At 35.2% G+C, this 12,912-nt stretch overlaps 1 pseudogene; it reads right to left on the bottom strand.

The window, feature by feature from the left end:
- Window positions 1-332: 332 nt before the first annotated feature.
- Window positions 333-1,261, bottom strand: LOC115899419 (annotated as a pseudogene).
- Between the last annotated feature and the right edge of the window lie 11,651 nt (window positions 1,262-12,912).

Raw genomic sequence — 12,912 nt, 5'->3', positions numbered from 1 at the left:
TATATTCCAGTTTCAATTATTGTCAGTTATTCAATGGAATTTAGGAGAAGGGTCCTTGAAAATAATAAATTTTCAAAGATTAAATGTTCAGAAAACAAGGAAGTAAAATGTTTTTAAAGAAACCAACCATGGATGATGTAAAGTCACTTCAACTGGACCCAAATCCAAGTAAACATTGTACAAAGCTGGGTTTCTTCACATAGTGCTCAGTGACCACCCTGACCACGAGCCCTCTGATGAAATGGCAGAGCTATGGCGAACCACAAGACTTGTTGACTTGTTTATGCGAAGGGTGAAAAAATAAATGATTTGACATTTCCCTTTGGAACTGTTTACTTCCTTGTAACTCTTTCCAATGCATGCATGACTTCTTTATTTCTCAAGCTGTAAATAAATGGGTTTAGCAGGGGATTATAATCACGTAAAATAGAGAATACACTTTGTCTTACTCTTCAGCTAAGCCAGATGCAGGACACACATACATGAAGATCAGAGTTCCATAGTACAATGAGACAGAAAGAAGTTGGGCGCTGCATATGGAGAAGGCTTTGCTTCTGCCCTTTTCAGACTTTTCTTTCAGAATATCGAAGAGCACATGAGTTTAAGAGATTACGATATCCATTAAAGTGGATATTTGTATAAAAGCACCAAAAATAAATATCATTAGTGTGTTAATAGATGGGTCATTGCATGAAATTTTGAACAGCTGTAAAATTTCACAGTAGAAATAACATATTATGTTAAACCTGAGGAAAGTTAGTCGCAATAGTAAACTCACCTGAACCAGGGGATGCAGGAAACCAATTACATATGAAATACTTATCAACTGAGCACTGAGTTTGTTGGACATCACCACTGGATAAAGGAAGGGATTACATATGGCTACATAGCGGTCATAGGCCTTCACTACCAGGAGGAAGCATTCTGTAGTTGGACTGGAAGCAAAAAAGTAAAACTGGATGATGCACTCAGCTAGGGATATCATTGCAGTCTTGTCTAAGAAATTGACCAGCATCCTAGGGGTTACAGAAGTTGAATTACAAGCATCTGAAAAGGCTAAACCACCAAGGAATAAGTACATGGGTGTATGAAGATGGGGGTCCTTCCAAATTAGAACTATGAGTCCAGGGTTGCCCACCATGATGATGAGATAGACCTTCAAAAACACAACAAAGAAGAGGACATGCAGCCATGGTCGATCTGTAAGTCCTGTGAGAACAAACTCTGTCACAAGAGTCTTATTTCCTTCTGACATGTGCATACTCATCACTGTAATAAGAAAACATGTTACAAAGACAATCACTCAAGATAACACAAAGCAGTGGCATTTTATTATATTTATACCTTTGAGTTTCCCATTTAATTAGTAGTTTTTAAAGTCTAACTTACATTCCTTAGTAAAATCTGTTTATAAAGTCTGTGTTTAGGTATTTGACACTAATATTGGAAAATACTGAAATGAATGCATATATTTGAGGTGTAGGGGAGACAAAATTTTGCCTCCACTCTCTCAGGGTTTTCAGCTGGCCTGAGAATCAGATGGACATAAGACAGATTAAGAAGAGAAAAGCATACAAATGTATAGAAGTTTTACATAACATAAAAGTCCTCATGAGTAAATGAAGACCTGAACATATGGCAAAACCTAAAGGCTTTCATACCAGGTTGAACAAAGAGAAGCAACTGTGGAAAATCAGCTAAATTATGTAGGAAGATAAAAGGAAGATTAGAATTATTTTAACAAGTGTTGTTTGTATAGAATTCTCTTGGATAAAATTCATTAAAAAATGAAAATAATATTTCATTTCTTCTGGTTCAGGGAGGGCATCTTTACATGGGAGTTTTTAATTGACTGTTTTCAGGAAGAAGAGGTGAAATTAGAATGCCCTTCTTCCATCTGCTGCTTCTTTATGTACCTTTAGCTCAAAATAATCCATCTACCAAAGTGGCATAATTTGGTGTGGCATATTCTGCCACCCTCCAGAGGCAATACTAAAGCCATGTGGAAGACCATTGCAGTGGAAAAAGATGCAAATCCAAAACCATTGCATGAGAAAGAGAATTAGGCTAATCATTGAATATAGGCATAGCTATCTAATTTTTATGGCATGGCAAAATAATTCATAAAAAAAGGGAAAGGACAAAACATGCTGGAAAAATATCTGTAACATAATTTGCATTAATACAAAAATATATATACAACACATATACTCTCTTACAACTTGGTGTGAACAAGTAGACAACCCAATGAAAAAAATGGGTGAAAAATATGAACAGACATGTTTATAGAAGAGCAAGCCAACATGACTAATAAATATGTAAAAAAATACCAGTAATTATATGAAACGATATTCAACCTCCTTAATAATTAGGGATATTTTTAATTGCTGCATCATTTTCACTTGTCAAATAAACAAAATGTAAAATGAGAAATAATATCTACTGACGACAGGAAGGAGAAAAAGAATTACAATCTAATACAACAGATATAAATTGTAACAGCCTTTCAAAGCTGACATTATCTATCAAAATTAGTAATTTATATATATTTGATCCTACAACCTCACTTCTGGATTTATATTCTAGAAATACTGTCACCTAGACATAAACATGAAACACAAGATGTCTAATAAAGCATTGTTCCTGAAGGCAAAGCCAGGAAACAAAAAGAATACTCATCAATCATAGAATGACTGAATAAATCATGGTACAGTCTGACTGTAGAATATTCTTCAGATATAAAGGAAATGGATTTGAGCTGTACCCATTGAAAGTAGGAGCATTTTCTCAATGCATTAAGTAAAAAATCAAAATAGAAAGAAGTGTAAATTACATAGCTCCATTTATACTATTTTCAATTTTTTATTTATAAATATAAAAATAATAATATGAACATATATAAAGATTAATTTTTTTCTAGAACTTATAAACTATCTTTGAAAGAATTTCCAGTGCAGAACTTCACAAATGTTTTGGGGGTAAATATATATAAAATGATGATTACCTGCATGTTAACAGATATAAGAAAAATAAAATGCTATTTTTACCTTTAGTAAGGAATATTTGGTATTGATAGTTCTAATGTAAAATTAGTAATAAATAATCTGTAAATTTTTCTTAGAAAATATCTATTAATGATCTTCTGTGTTTCATGATAATTTGCGTTTAAATATTTGGTAATAGACAACTATTGAGAACAGGAAATATTTTTTTGAAATAGTCAAAAATATTTGGAAATTATGTAAGATAGTATCCAAGTATAATTGTTTTCATAGTTTTTTCACATACTGTCAACACTTTTCTTATTAAACTTTACTCATAAGGGCTTCATAGGTTCCACTGCCATTATGAATATAATATTTGATATTTTCATGAAGTAATAAGATTGATTTTCTTCTATGACTTGGTTATAAACGATCTCTGAAAAAACACCCAGAGTAGAATTTCCCAAATATTTTTAAATGACTACATAACCCTCTTTGTTCCTTGAAAGAGAAACAAAGATATATTTAATACAAAAAATGAGTTGAAATAAATTATAACATTCATTGAAGAAAACAATTTCATAATTTCATAGCCATATTTATCATAAATAGAAAAGTAATATCAGAATGAATTGGAAGAATTCTGTTTGTTTAAACAGTAGGAACAATGATAAGTTGTTATTCTCCATCTTCACTTAGCTGAACAAAAGGTTTGATAAGTTTAAAAAGCTAAACACTTACCCATAAGGATCCCTGTTATAACACACCCAACCTACAAGTTTCACTGGAGTATACTTGCTGAAAACAGGTTATATTAAGGAAATATAATTTTCTTTCCAAAGTGGAGATTTTGTCCTAAATAAAATGGCTTCACTTTCTTTGCAATCCAAATCACCAAATAAGAGATATTTCTAGTCTCATTTTATTAGTTCAGTATAATGAAGCCAAGAAGTAGAAAGGTTTGGGAATATTTTTCCTTTAGAGTAAGATGAAAGAAATACCTGCAGGTCGGAGTAAAGGAGACAATGCTAGCTGTATTTATTGACTTTAGCTTTTACTTTCATGATTCCATGCTATTTAATAATCTAAGTATTATAGATAGCCACTAACTCAAACGCTACAATTATTTACATTCTGCAGAACCACAAATAATGTAGATAACAAGCTGCACAGCTTGTGTCTCAGCTCTAAACTCTCTATATTATAAAATAAGTTTCAAAGCTGTTTAATCATTTTTATTGTAATGTTTCCCATTTACTTCCTTCTTCTATTAAACTATATTATTTATGAAACTTTGTGAGAACTTTGTCTTTTCTACAGAAAGACATCCTGTCCCATCTGTCTAGGTTTTGACGGCTGGTTGAGAAAATCTCAATGCCTCACTGAAATTTTAATTTCTTATATAGATATCTCATTATCATCTAAAGACAAATTGCAAAGCTATACATAATAGAAATTGCAGAAATCACTGTACTCTCATCCAGTTCCCACAAAAACACTGGGAAATTGGAAAGTGATACATTTTCTAAAGCAACATAGAAAAAGCAGAAATGAGGTAATTGTTACTTACACACTGAATTTCACCAGTAATTTTTTTTTTGAGACGGAGTCTTGCTCTGTTCCCCAGGCTGGAGTGCAGTGGCGATCTCGGCTCACTGCAGGCTCCGCCTCCCGGGATCACGCCATTCTCCTGCCTCAGCTTCCTGAGTAGCTGGGACTGCAGGCGCCCGCCACGGCGCCCGGCTAGTTCTTTTTTTTTTTTTTTTTTTTTTTTTTTGTATTTTTAGTAGAGACGAGGTTTCACCGTGGTCTTGATCTCCTGACCTTGTGATCCGCCCGCCTCGGCCTCCCAAAGTGCTGGGATTACAGGCGTGAGCCACCGCGCCCGGCCTTCACCAGTAATTTCAAAATGAGTGGAGATAATATGTATTTTATTTCCAAACTTGTTTTTGTTTAAAACCAAAGGAATAGGAAAGGAAGATATTCCCTTTACATTTCCAAAGGATTCCCTGTAGGATAAAGTCAAGTTCGACCTTCTGGGCATTGTGATTTAATCATCATTTTACCCCTCAACTAGCTGCAACAATTAAAAACTCTACTTGTAATCCAAAGGGAATACTGTACAGACATCCATACAAAAGATCAATGAACAGACTTTAGGAAATGTTTGTTTTCCTTTCTCTTGTTTTCATTTACAATGCCATCATCCAAATATCTGCTTGATATGTCCTTTTGGAAGTCTAAATGGAACATTAGATTCACCACGTCCAAATTTGGAACTACAATTGTCTGTTACTCCACAGGCATCCCTAGTTATCTTTCAGTGTTTTTTTTTTTTTTTTTTTTATCTTGGGGAATAACACCACTAGACAGTTATTCAAGCCGTAAGGAGGAAGCTATTCTTGACACTGAACTCCTCTTCAAGTCGTGGATCAACCATTGCCAAGTCATAAATTTTATCTCTTTTTTTTTGAGATGGAGTCTCACTCTGTAATGGTGTGATCTCAGCTCACTGCAACTTCTGCCTCTCCAATTCTAGCGATTCTCCTGCCTCAGCCTCCCAAGCAGCTGGGATTACAGGCGCCCACCACCATGTCCAGCTAATTTTTGTATTTTTAGTAGAGACGGGGTTTCACCATGTTGGTTAGGCTAGTTTCAAACTCCTGACCTCAGGTGATCCACCAGCCTCGGCCTCGCAAAGTGCTGGGATTGCAGGCATGAGCCACCGCGCCTAGCAACTTTATCTCTTTAAACCTGTCTATCCGGTACTCACTCTCTCCAACTGCCGCCGTCTAATCTTCCGCTGCATAGAGCTGAGAAAGGTGGAATCTGCCAGTATTTCCTCGTTGCCAGTTCTACTTGGAATAGCTTTTCTACTCCAGACAGCTGGGAGAAATGGGAGTTACCACTTAGCTCCTAAGCCCGTTGGAATAGGTCTTCTGCAACACAAATATGCATAAGGGATGCATGAAGTAGCCAGGTCAAATGCCATCATCTTCCACTGTTCTTACCAAATTTCTCTGTTTTGTTAAATAAATTTTTCTCAATTTATTGGATGTGAGATGCTGGATATGGGATGTTTTGCAAAAAAAAAAAAAAAAAAAAAAAAAAAGATAACCACTCATGAGATGAGGAGTTTAAAATAAGTATTATGCCTTTCCCTCCTATATATCTTAGAGAAGATTTATGAAAAATATGAGATGTGTGTAAAATATTAGGGAGTGAACAAAATGTATCAAGACCAAATAAAGCAACATCATAGGGGATTGTTTAAATGTACAATGGTCTAGAATACGTGTCATACATTTTTTATTATGTTATTTTTCTTCTCTCTGTTCTTTTGTTGAAAGTTGCAGAAAGACAAAAAAAAAAAAAAAAAACCTGTCATGATTTCTTCTTAAACTTGACAGACCAAACTGCAGCTATACCGATTTTAAACATTGTTTGGCTTTCTTATTTCTTGGAAGTATTTCTCAAGTGGTTCATTTTTGAAACTTTGGAAAAAGTCACACTGGTGACTCAAGGGATTGAGATGGTTTCTGAAACCAATAAGAAGAAGAAGAAACTTGAAAGTACGAATATTACAGATTGGGAACTGGTCATTTGCAAATGTATTTTGGGAGTCAGTGGACTAATGCCATCAATTCACATTACAATTGGGTGAGGATTCTGACATTGACATCACAACTGAGTGAGGAGTCCTGACACTAATGGAGTTCAGAAAGAAAGAAGAAACTGATCATCTCCGGCTGACAAGAATCTGATGTGAATTAGGATTAATAAGTGTTGAAAGTCTTCTTCATATAAATTAATCAAAACCCTGTATAACTGAAATCTTGACATAGTCTCTCATTGTCATCCCAGTACTCATTTAGAGAAAATGTTTTGAGGACTGATGGAAAGGCCTACTTACTAATAATGCCCATTACTCCTCATAAGAGAGTTGGAAAGTTATTTAGTGAAAATACTATCTAATTTCCTGCCACCAAATTTCTGCAAATTTCCCTTGGGTCATTTCTTGTAATCACAAATGACTACCATTCTCAAAGCAACTTGTTAAGTTTTTTTCCATAGGAACAGACATGATCACTTTCAAGGCTGGTGTGACAGACAGCTTGACCTCAGGCTGCATTTCATGTCGTCATAGTCACCTTCATCCTTAGTCCCTAAAAGTTTTCAATGGGCTTACATGGAAGGGGACGCTCTCTTGTGCCAGCATCTCCTCCTCAGTAGAACCACCTGGTTTCCCTGGGTCAGCCTGTTCTCATTCATTTACCCACCTTAGATATTGACCCAAGGTCTCTACAAGGGGAAATTAACTGCCCCCAAAAAATTTGTTTCAGTATTCTCTGAACCATTTAAGACATATGTAAAAACCCAGCTTCCTAGTTCATCAAACTAGGAAAGAGTAGGTTTTATCTTCTTTATCCCCAACTTACTTTAATTCCCTTTACTGAGTACATGATAATTTATCATCTTTAATGCTTCACGAATTAGTTAATAAAATGAAACTACACACAGTATTGACAACTAAACAGATAACTGTGAAATCTGGTAGCAGTTAATTTGTCCTAAAGAAGTGTTTATATTTGCGAATTTTCAACTGTTCCATCTGTCTTCCCTGCCTACGTTTAGTGCTCATTTCATATTACCCTGAACAGAAACAGTGGTTGCTTATTTGTTTATGGTGATCAGTCCTCTGTGATTGCACTGTGATATCCAACATAAACATGTTGGCAAGCTAATGATATCTTTGTGTATTGTTCAGGATGAATCAATATTTATCTCACGTATAGAAGACATGAATCAATCTTGCTGCAGAATCCAAATATGACATTGTTTGAAGATTCAAGTTTTATGAGAAGATTGGCAAGTTTTACTTCTTTAGCCTTAGCTTGGGCTTTAATATTATACTGACATTAGGTTTTGCTTATCCATAAGCAAATAAGAACTCCAATAAGAACGTTAACATAATATTGATTTAGTATTGCCTCTTTGTTAACAGTGCCTGATGTATTTAACATTATACAGGCAGGACAGGTGCAGTGGTTCACGCCTGTAATCTTAGCACTTTGGGAGGCTAAGGCAGGTGTATCAATTGAGGTCAGGAGTTCCAGACAAGCCTGGCCAATCTGGTGAATCCCCACCTCTACTAAAATTACAAAAATTAGCCGGGTATGGTGGCTCACGTCTGTAGTCCCAGCTACTCAGGAAGCTGAGGCAGGAGAATCACTTAAACCTGGGAGGCAGAGGTTGCAGTGAGTCAAGATCACACCATTGCACTCCAGCCTGGGTGACAGAAGAAGACCCCGTCTTAAAAAAACAAAAACAAAAACAAAACACACACACACACACATGCATTATGCTGGCAAAGTAGAATTTCTGTGGAATAAAAGCTAGATTCACAAATAGTCAAGTAGTCTGTAGAAGTCTATCAAGAGAGCAACAGAATTTCAACATCATTTTAATCCTGCAAAGAATAAATGCTCAGGTACGATAGCCTAGCCATCGGGTTTAACAATAGCATGGATCATAGTTGACAAAGATGTGAGAAATGATAAAAAAAAAAAACAGGACCTGACACAATTTCTCTCCAGATAATCAAGCAGGTAAGGAGGTCTTTGTGGTCCCTGTATTGCTTTAAAGAATCTTTATTAAAATATGAAGATCTCTGAAGGTCAAAATTATTCCAACCATTATTACCTTTTGGGAGAAAATAGTCATTTGTATCCCAAGCTTTTTAAATGGATTTGATTCACCTCCATACTATGTTTCTAATCCAGAGATTTTAAAATGATGGACTCAGTAGATATTTAGTTTTGTATCTGATTTTATTAAAAAGTAAATAATGGTGGCTCTTAAAATCAAATTAACTATTTGTATCCATATGGTTTCCATAAGATAATGGCGACTGGCAAAATTGAAATCTCTCCACGCATTCTTAAATTAAAAAAACAAAAAGCAAAAACTTTATTGATGAACAAGAACAATATATCCCTCCAAAACACCTTTAGTGTAACTAAAAGAGAGAATAGTATACGCTTCCATTTACAGATAAGGAGTAAATTATGCCCAAACATCTACTCTGGAGACTGGACCAGACTAAAGAGGAGATAGAGCCTACAGAAAAAAAGAAGAGAAGAACTAAAGCCTCAGAGTAGCAGAACCCAAAAATCACTCTCAGAAACAGGAAGTTACATTCTAAGTGAAGGGAATACGGAAAACTTGATAGGAAAGAGCAAAGGCTATGAGCTGTCAAAAGAAAGAGACGTGGGAGTATGCAGGAGAAGAATAAGCAGTCTCTGTGAAAGCTCAACCTCTGTGAAAGGGGGAACACAGAAGAGGGAGAAACCCTTCTTAGGCTTGGGAATAAAAGAAAAAAAAGGAAATTAAGTGTCCCAAAGAAACAAAAGACAATCACAAAATCAGCAGACACTTTTAAATTTTCTCCAAGAAAGGTCCCCAAAATTTGAAACGTTCATTTCACTATAGAAGAAATATGTGACAAACCAAAACCAAAATAAAACAAAAACAAACAAAATTTAGTAAACTATCCAAACCACTCATACATGTCTATTTATAAATGTAATTGATGATCCTGAGCAATTTTATATTTTAAATTGCTAGAAAGCAAATGAGAACACCCATGGTAAGTGTTAAAAGAAAAAAATAAAATATAAAATAAAAAAACCCAATACATTTCTTTCTGCTTAGGAATATTGTTCCTCCTAAAAACATCCACAGAGCAGGGATAATTGTAACACAGGACACAAACTAAAATTGAACATCTTATACAAGCAGATATTTTTAAAATAAAACCTCAAATCAAAACTTCTAAAACGGAGAACAGATATAAGCTAAAAGATTAAAAAATAGATGTGAAAAAGTTCAGGAAATAATTAAAGAAGACAAAACTATTCTAAGAAATAAAAGCAATTATTAGGTGCCAAGGAAAACTAGATTTGACTGAAACATATAGAAAGAAATTGAATGTAGTAGCCACTTTCCAAAGACAGTTCCTACAAACTACATCTCCTGGTGTTTATGTTTTGAGAGCCCCAATGGGGTTCTCAATGACTCTCTTTAAACAATATATTGTTATAGTTATTAATAATATATTATTAACATTTTTATAAGTTGTAACACAATTATAACCATGTTACAATTATGTCCTGCTCCACGGGTGTTTTATGTGGCAGAAGCTATGTTGTGCCAGTCCAAGCTTAAGAAGTTGCTTCCACTAGCCTTTTGTGGAGCTCTGAGCCTTCATCTAAAGTTAGGTTATCCTACCAGATAAATCACATGGAGAGAGAAAGGTTCTGAAACTATACATAGGGAAAGAGGGGCTCAAAAATCTTAACCTCTTAGCTGAGCCCAGTCTTCTAGCCATCTTCACCAATGTACCAGATTTGCAAATGAGTCATCTCGGAAAATCCAGACCAATTGCGACCTCAGGTGACTACAGACCATCTGACGACTGCCCTGCTGACCCTGGTCAACCCATAGAATTGTAACAGATAATAATTAGATTGCTGATGAAACACTAAATTTTGGTCCTTTTTAATGCATAAATAAATAACAGAAACATTAAGAAAGTTCAGCAAAGTTTCAGGATACAAGATTAATGTGCATAAATCAGTAGCTCTGCTATATACCAACAGCAACCAAGCTGAGAATCAAATCAAGAACTTGGCATATAAGGGACATACCTTAATGTAATAAAAGCCATCCACGACAAACCCACAGCCAACATTATACCGAATGGGGAAAAGTTGAAAGCATTCCCCTTGAGAACTGGAAGAAGACAAGGATGCCCACTTTCACCACTTCTATTCAATATAGTACTGGAAGTCCTAGCCAGAACCATCACATAAGAGAAAGAAATAAAGGGCATACAAATTAGTAAAGAGGAAGTCAAACTGTTGCTGTTTGCTGATGATACAATCATATGCTTAGAAAACCTTGAAGATTCATCCAAAAAGCTCTTAGAACTGGTAAATGCATTAAACAAAGTTTCAGGATACAAAATTAATGTACACAAATCAGTAGCTCTGCTATATGCCAACAGTGACCAAACAGGGAATCAAATCAAGAACTCAACCCCTTTCACAATCGCTGCAAAAAAATAAAATAAAATACTTAGGAATACACCTAACGAAGTATGTAAAAGGCCTCTACAAGGAAAGCTTCAAAACACTGATGAAAGAAATCATAGATCACACAAACAAATGAAAACATATCCCATGCTCATGGATGTGTAGAATCAATATCATGAAAATACCACACTACCAAAAGCGATCTACAAATTCAATGCAATTCCCATCAAAATACCATCATCATTCTTCACAAAACCAGAAAAACAACCCTAAAATGTATATGGAGCCAAGAAAGAGCTTGCATACCCAAAGCAAAAGGAACAAACCTAGAGGCATCACACGACCCAACTTCAAACTATACTATAAGGCTATAGCCACCAAAACAGTATGGTACTGGTATAAAAATAAGCACATAGACCAACAAAATGAAATGGAGAACCCAGAAATAAAGCCACATACTTAGGCCCATTGATCTTCAACAAAGCAAAGAAAAACAAAAGGTGGGGAAAGGACACCCTATTCGACAAATGGTACTGGGATAATTGGCTAGTCACATGTAGAAGATTGAAACTGGATCCTCACCTCTTGCCTAAAATAAAGTCAAGATGGATCAAAGACTTAAATCTAAGACCTAAAACTATAGAAATTCTAGAAGACAACATCAGAAAAATCCTTCTAGACATTGACATAAGCAAAAATTTCATGACCAATAACCCAAAAGCAAATGCAACAAAAACAAACATAAATAGATGGAACATAATTCAACTAAAAAACTTCTACACAGCAAAAGAAATAATCAGCAGCCTAAACAGACAACCCACAGAGTGGGAGAAAATTTTCACAAATTTGCATCCAACAAAAGACTAATAACCCAAATCTACAATGAACTCTAACAAATAAGCAAGAAAAGAAAAACAAATAATCCCATCAAAAAGCAGGCTAAGGATATGAGTAGCTCATTCTCAAAAGAAGATACACAAATAACTAACAAACATAAGAAAAACTGCCCAACATCACTAGTTATCAGGGAAATGCAAATTAAAACCACATTGTGATACCACATTACTCCGGCAAGAATGGCCATAATTTAAAAATCAAAAAATATTAGATGTTGGCATGGATGTGGTGAAAAGGGAACACTTATGCACTGCTGGTGGAATTGTAAACTAGTGCAACCACTATGGAAAACAGTATGGAGATTCCTTAAAGAACTAAAAGTCAATCTACCATTTGATCCAGCAACCTCACTACTGCATATCTATCCAGAGGAAAAAAAAAGTCGTTATGTGAAAAAGACACTTGCACACACATTTATAGCAGCACAATTAGCAATTGCAAAAATATAGAACTAGCCCAAATGCCCATCAATCAAGGAATAGATAAAGAAAATGTATACTATTGAATACTGCTCAACCATGAAAAGGGGAAAAAAATGATGGCATTTTCAGCAACCTGAATGGAGTTGGAGACCATTATTCTAAGTGAAGTAACTCAGGAATGGAAAGCCAAACATTGTATGTTCTTATTTAAAAGTGAGAACTAAGCTATGAGGATGCCAAGGCATAAGAATGATACAATGGACTTAAGGGACTCAGGTGGAAGGGTGGGAGGGGAGTGAAGGATAAAAGACTACAAATTGGGTGCAGTGTACACTGCTCCAGTGATGGGTGCATCAAAATCTCAGACATCACCACTAAAGAACTTAACAATGTAACCAAATACCACCTGTTCCCCCAATATCTATTGAAATAAAAATAGAAATACCTACAAATTAGCTCAAATGTTAATTTTTGTATACATGATGAGGTAAAATTATGATATTAACTGATGAG

Source organism: Rhinopithecus roxellana, chromosome 1 (assembly GCF_007565055.1).
Source record: "Rhinopithecus roxellana isolate Shanxi Qingling chromosome 1, ASM756505v1, whole genome shotgun sequence".
Taxonomy (NCBI): domain Eukaryota; kingdom Metazoa; phylum Chordata; class Mammalia; order Primates; family Cercopithecidae; genus Rhinopithecus; species Rhinopithecus roxellana.
Note: the sequence above shows the minus strand (reverse complement) of the source record. Positions and strands in the feature narration are given on the sequence as shown.